The sequence below is a fragment of the Puntigrus tetrazona genome, chromosome 15, assembly GCF_018831695.1.
Source record: "Puntigrus tetrazona isolate hp1 chromosome 15, ASM1883169v1, whole genome shotgun sequence".
Taxonomy (NCBI): domain Eukaryota; kingdom Metazoa; phylum Chordata; class Actinopteri; order Cypriniformes; family Cyprinidae; genus Puntigrus; species Puntigrus tetrazona.
In genome coordinates, this window is record NC_056713.1 from 5204459 (window position 1) to 5210692 (window position 6234).

At 34.2% G+C, this 6234-nt stretch overlaps 1 pseudogene; it reads left to right on the forward strand.

Annotated features, from left to right (window-relative positions):
* The first annotated feature begins 4949 nt into the window (after positions 1-4949).
* LOC122359361 lies at positions 4950-5890 on the forward strand (annotated as a pseudogene).
* The last annotated feature ends 344 nt before the right edge of the window (positions 5891-6234 follow it).

Below are 6234 nucleotides of genomic sequence, written 5' to 3' on the forward strand. Positions count from 1 at the left end.
TGGTGGAAAATTTAGAGCTTCTTCGTAGCCAAAGAATGTACAAATCAAGTTACGAGTAAATGCTAATGTGTGCAATCCTTTTCACAGTCTACCATTTGACCATTTGGAATTGCAAATTTAGGACTGAGATAGTGTCTTGCATTACTTTTTGCATATCTATTAACAATGGCACATTGTACTAGTGTCACCATCATAAAGGACCAATACAATAAAGAAGGCCATTTCTGAACACCATTCCTGTCATGACCAAGGAGGCTGGTTCTGATATACTTTTACACAGATAACTTTAACTATACTTTAGACCTCTATCCCTAGGATTTTATAGGTCAGTGGATAAATAAATAGATTTTTTATAGGAGTGCGATCATACAATATGGCCTGCATTTAATTTCAAATCAAATTTACAGAATTATGCACACTTATAAATCCTCCTTATAAACTCCCCTAAAACGGATCGTTTAAACACCCCCACTTTTTTACATCACAGATTGGGTTTTTTGTGGATACGTATCCTATATCTGGATATCTGGCCTATGTCTAAACACATATATCCTATTCCCCTTGGAATTCCTAATGCGAGGGTGACACGTTTAAAGACAGCGTTTTAATAGCCTACTGGAGTGCTTTATATGCGATAGCATTTTATTGAGGCGGGAACATATGTAAGAAATTGCACAACATTCAGGAGGTGGTTTTGAACCCCTGCCCTATAAATACAATAGCTTTTATAAGTTATATTTCTCACCAAGCTTATAACGTTGCTGTTTTTGTAATTAAATCAACAAGCTTCACTACTCGTGCACTCTCTCTCCATCTCTATCTCTCTCTCATGTTCAAATTCATGCGATCTTACAGCACTGCTTTTCTACCACTAGTCCACTATGCTTCCTGCACACTTTGATTGGCAGATGTCTGGTCCAATCAGCGGTAAGCAATGGATTAATCAAAGTATGCCTGCCTTTCGGGTTTGTCTGATTTGTCATAATGTCATAATCTGTTGTTTTGGATTTTTTTCAAATTTGATGTTGTGTTTTCTGACATGTTATGTTTTTTGGAATTGTTGTTGTGTTTTCTGAATTGTTATTTTGTTATAGATTTGCATCTGTGTTTGTAATTAGTTATTTTATTTCAGAATTGTGACGTTTTGCACTTATCGGCCACTGTACTAAACAGTGCCTGAACCGACACACAAAAAAATTAAAATTTGCGCTATTAACACTATGATGTCAGTTTCATTCATACTGAAGGCCAGTGGGAGCCCTGGCATAGAAAATGAAGAGAAGATATAAACTTGTTAAATGATAACACAAAGACTGCAACAATGTATAGTTTATTTGCGTCATTGAAGCCATTTCTGTTGTTTTCAAAAAGCTACAACAGATGACAGAAGTAAGCATTTGATTGGCTAGAAAGGTTGATTGGAGTAAAAAAGGTTATAATGTCCTCTTTTGTTGCACGACAGGTTTAGAAATGTGAATACAAAACAAATTTGGCTTTAGACATTTTAATTTAAGCATGTTTTGCTTTGCCAGTTAATGAAATACTACCTCCAGAGCAAGTGTAATTGCTGCATTCACTTGCTCCTCAGACGCTTTTATTTCCCAAGATACGCTTTTAAGTTGGAATGCGAAAACACGCTCACCTGTACTACTACTAGATTTTTATTATTAAAGCTTTCTGCATTTTCTTAGGCAGGACATTATTTTTGACTTGGGGTGATGATGCCTTCTCTCTGATTTGGTTCTAGTACATGCCAGTTACATAGATACTTTTAAAAAATTAAAAAAGTGGAAAATTTTGAAGTTTATTTTTAGGTGTTCTCTGGGACGTCTTCAGACACTTGTCACACTGTCATTTGAAGTAAAATAACAATAAAAGCCCGTTGGCTACATTTCAGTGTCACCTGCCTGGCCTGCTCTTTCTAGTCATGCAATATTATTTGTCTAATGCCACAGAGATCAGCCTCATTGGGACTAGTCTTGGCCATTTGACCAAGGGACTTAATTAAAGTGTGTGTCTAATTAACCTGAAGGTCTATTACCTTGGGCCACTGTGAGACATGGTAACACTAACTTTTCCTGAGATGGTCAAGGGACCATATTAGAAATGAAAACAACTTAATGACCTCTTAATAACATGTTAATCTTTGTTGCATCATTTAGTGCTGGTAAAAATAAATAAATAATTTGTAAATGTGAGTGATTTATGATCTGCAGTGACCTTCTATTTAATTATATTATATTTATATAGTTAAACTGACAAACCTTATATCAAGACTGACATATCATAGTAATTAAAATACCTGTTTGCGATGCAGTTGTATTTTACAAATCATTGATATATCTGTAAATAAATGATTTGGAAACACTTTAGTTACTATCACACTACTAAAAATTATTTTACAGGATTGATGTCACATCTCTTGGACTCTTTTTGTTGTTGTTTTTGTCTCCTTACCTTCTGTTCTAGTTAATTGTCTTCAGCCGTCTCGTTAGTTTAGTCAATTACGTTCTGTATTTAGTCCTGTGTGTTTGAGTTACCTCACGTGTGGTTTATGTTCTGCCTTCCTGCCTGCCTACCTACCTGTTTGTATATTTTTATTTTGCCCGTTTAAGTTCATTTACTTGTCGTCTGCTCCTTCCCGCCAAACCACAACCGTGACAGTTGAATAGTATTATTTTTGTATAAATTAACATCACACTAATTTACTTCTAATGTTTTACAGCGAATGCTCATTATTAAGCTTTGTTTAATTTTGCCATTGGAAGAAATGTAGTTGTTTACTACTGTAATTGTAATGGTGATTACTGATTAGAATTTATTTGGGATCTTGGATGTTGTATGTTCATATTCAAATTGCTAAACTAATTTTACAGACATGAACAAATACCAAATAATAACAAAACTATTGCTGCTATTTTCCTAGTGTTATAATGTACTGTATATATGTGGTATGACAAAACTTAATAAAAAAATTAAATAAACCTTCTTAAAAATTATCTTAAGTAACTTTTTTAAAATTAGGATAGACTTGTGTTAAGGGTCTCCAAAGTTAAGGGTGCTGGTCCATTCCCAGAGTAGCATCATATTGGACCCTGGTTAATACAGTGTCACGTCTCTGGACTCTTTGTTATTGTTTTTGTCTCGTGCCATGTGCTCTCTGTGCCCTACCTTCCCTTTGTGTTAATTGTATAATTGTCTTCAGCCGTGTCTCGTTAGTTTAGTCAATTATGTTGTATATTTAAGTCCTGTGTGTTTGTCTTCAGTTGGTCCAATTGTCGAGGTTACCTACTTGTGGTTTATGTTCTGCCTGCCTACCTACCTGTTTGTATATTTTTATTTTGCCCATTGGAGATTAAATCTGTTTAAGTTTATTTTACTTGTCGTCTGCTCCTTCCCGCCAAACCACAATGTGACATATAGAAAGATATCACATTGCTATACAATTATGATATTGCTTTAATACAGCAGTAAATAAATACTAAATAGCCACAGAGTGCCTTAAACCTTTGCAATACTACTTTCTTCTACCACAAATTCAGGTTGATATTTTCCCAGTTCTTAGTCAAACCAATACCGCAATAGCACTGGCTCTGAACTATAGCACCTGGTTTATGTTGGTGTAAAAGAGGTATTAGTTGCTTAATTTAAAGCTTATTGTACTACATAGAGTTCTGGATACTTTCAAAGCATTTCTTCATGAAGCTTTGAAACCTTTAAGAATGTTTCAAATCACAGTTTCCTCTGTGAACCCATAAATCTTAAGATCTCAGAGATTGCAATGGGTTTGTAGCTGTTTTCATGCATTTCTGTCCTAAGTGTTAGATGCATTTACACAGTTCTGAGAAGCAGGAGTGTGTCATTGAACCATTTGAAACAATTCAGTTGATTTGAACCTTTAAAAAAAAGCTGCAGTTACTACAGTGGAGCAAGACTGGTTACCTGCATATGATTCTTCAGCTCAGTCTCATGTTCAAAATAAAACATTAGTAATCTCAACTGAGGAAAGTGATATATTTTGTTGTAGTATCCTTTCAGGTGTTGAGGAGATTTTCGACAATAGTGATAGTCAATGTTTGTTGGTTTGTTCCTTACTAAATTTTGTTGTAAATAATTTTGCTGTTTACAACTTTCATTTTCTTTAAATATAAGTGTCACACTTGAAGTCTCGTCACCATCCAATGGCAGAACAATGTAGCCAAAATCACCATCACTAACACTCAGATTTTTCTAAATATCAAATACTATTATAAAATTTTTAAATACTTTCAACGAAATAATAGTTATTAGATAATAATATTTAGTAAACAACAAAACCTTCTAAAAGTTGTATTGCAATTCAGTCAAGATTACAAAGGCAGTGCTAAACCTGGCTTTATTATATTTTTATTCCATTTTATCCTACTTATATTGGGTTCTGTTGCTGAGTAATATATTCATATCACACATTTTGTCAATATACACATATAGCTACAATCAGTCTAACATATTGTGAAGCTTAAAGCAATTTGTGCCATTTTCCGGCTACTTACATAGTTTTTTGCGTGTTCAGATTATACATGATAGTACTTGACCCAGAAACATGCTATTAAATAAAATCCAACATCCATCCTATAAAAGATACACGTTGTTATTGTAGTCGAACCTAATGAACAGCAAAAATGAATGTTGCTAATTCTCATGTGTACAGTTTGTAAAGACCCAGATGGTGTCAGCTCTGTTTATAAAATCCGCTTACAGAAAACTGAGCAGTTGCATCAGATCAGCAGCTACAATCAGCTTTCTTCAACTTGACTGTTGCTTTAAAAATAGCTGGAGCAAGGAAATATATTTTAGAGTGGACAAGGGACATCAAAAACTATTTGGATGCTTTACTCTTCAACTAACAGACAGAAACTGAACCTAAATATTTCTTTTAGTGGCACTTTCGCTGTCTTTTTGATCACCGAATGGAAAATGGAACCATGCCTTACTATTTTTATTTCACTTTGTTCAAGGATTTTGTTCACATGAGATATCCCATCCTAATTTTGACACTTTCAGTTTATTTAGCAATTGTATTATTTAATGCCATCATTTTGTTTGTGGTGTTTAAAGAGAGATCTCTTCATGAGCCAATGTACATACTGATATCTTGTTTGTCTGCCAATGATCTCTATGGCTCAGCTGGATTCTTTCCTAGGCTAATGGTTGATCTCCTTTTGATGCAAACACAATTTCTAGGCCAGGGTGTTTTGTTCAGATTTTTATCATTTATACTTATGCAATGTCTGAATATACAATATTAACTCTGATGGCATATGACAGATATGTCGCCATATGCAATCCTTTAAAATATCATACAATTATGACCCCCAAAGTGACAATACTGTACATGGGACTAGCATCACTTTATACAGTCTTTTCTATGAGTCTGGTTATTTTCTTCTCAGCCAGGTTGCCTTTGTGTGGGACTGACATAGCAAGACTGTACTGCTCCAACTGGTCTCTGGTTCGACTATCTTGTGGGACTTCCACTTTGAGTAACAACATAATTGGTCTTTTTGTCTCAGCAACAACAGTTTTTCTCCCTGCCTTCTTCATCTTCTATACTTATGCCAGAATTTTGATAATTTGTCAAAAAAGCCCCAAGGAATTTAGGGGAAAAGCATTTCAAACATGTCTTCCTCACATTATAAGCTTTGTTAACTACTCTATAGCTTCATTTTGTGATATTGCTTTAAGTCGGTATGATTCAGACAAATTTAAGATTGTGGCTATCATTTTTTCAGTGGAATTCCTGGTTATCCCTCCTGTTCTGAATCCCCTTATTTATGGCTTAAATTTACCAGAAATTCGAAAAAACATTGCATGCTTGTTTCAGCGATTTAAAGTTGGCCCTTTTCCTTAATAATTACTTAAAACATAACATAGGATTATTTTAAAGGCTACCTACTGGTTTTACAGTGTTTTATATGATAAAACTGAATTTTCTACAATTATTTATTTAGTCCTTAATGATGAGGCCATACTTCTGATGTCTTTATAAAACTAATCAAGTTCTTGATGTTCTGTAACAATTTCAACTCTAATATTTAATAAAAATAGTTATGGCACATAGTACTTTATTGTGTTCAAATATTTCTTTATTTCTTTCTCTTTTGCTATAAGTACAGTTGTAACTATATGAAGGGCTATGGACTATTTTTTACATTTTGCACCTAACTTCTTTTCTGAGGTGCACCAGCACAAAAG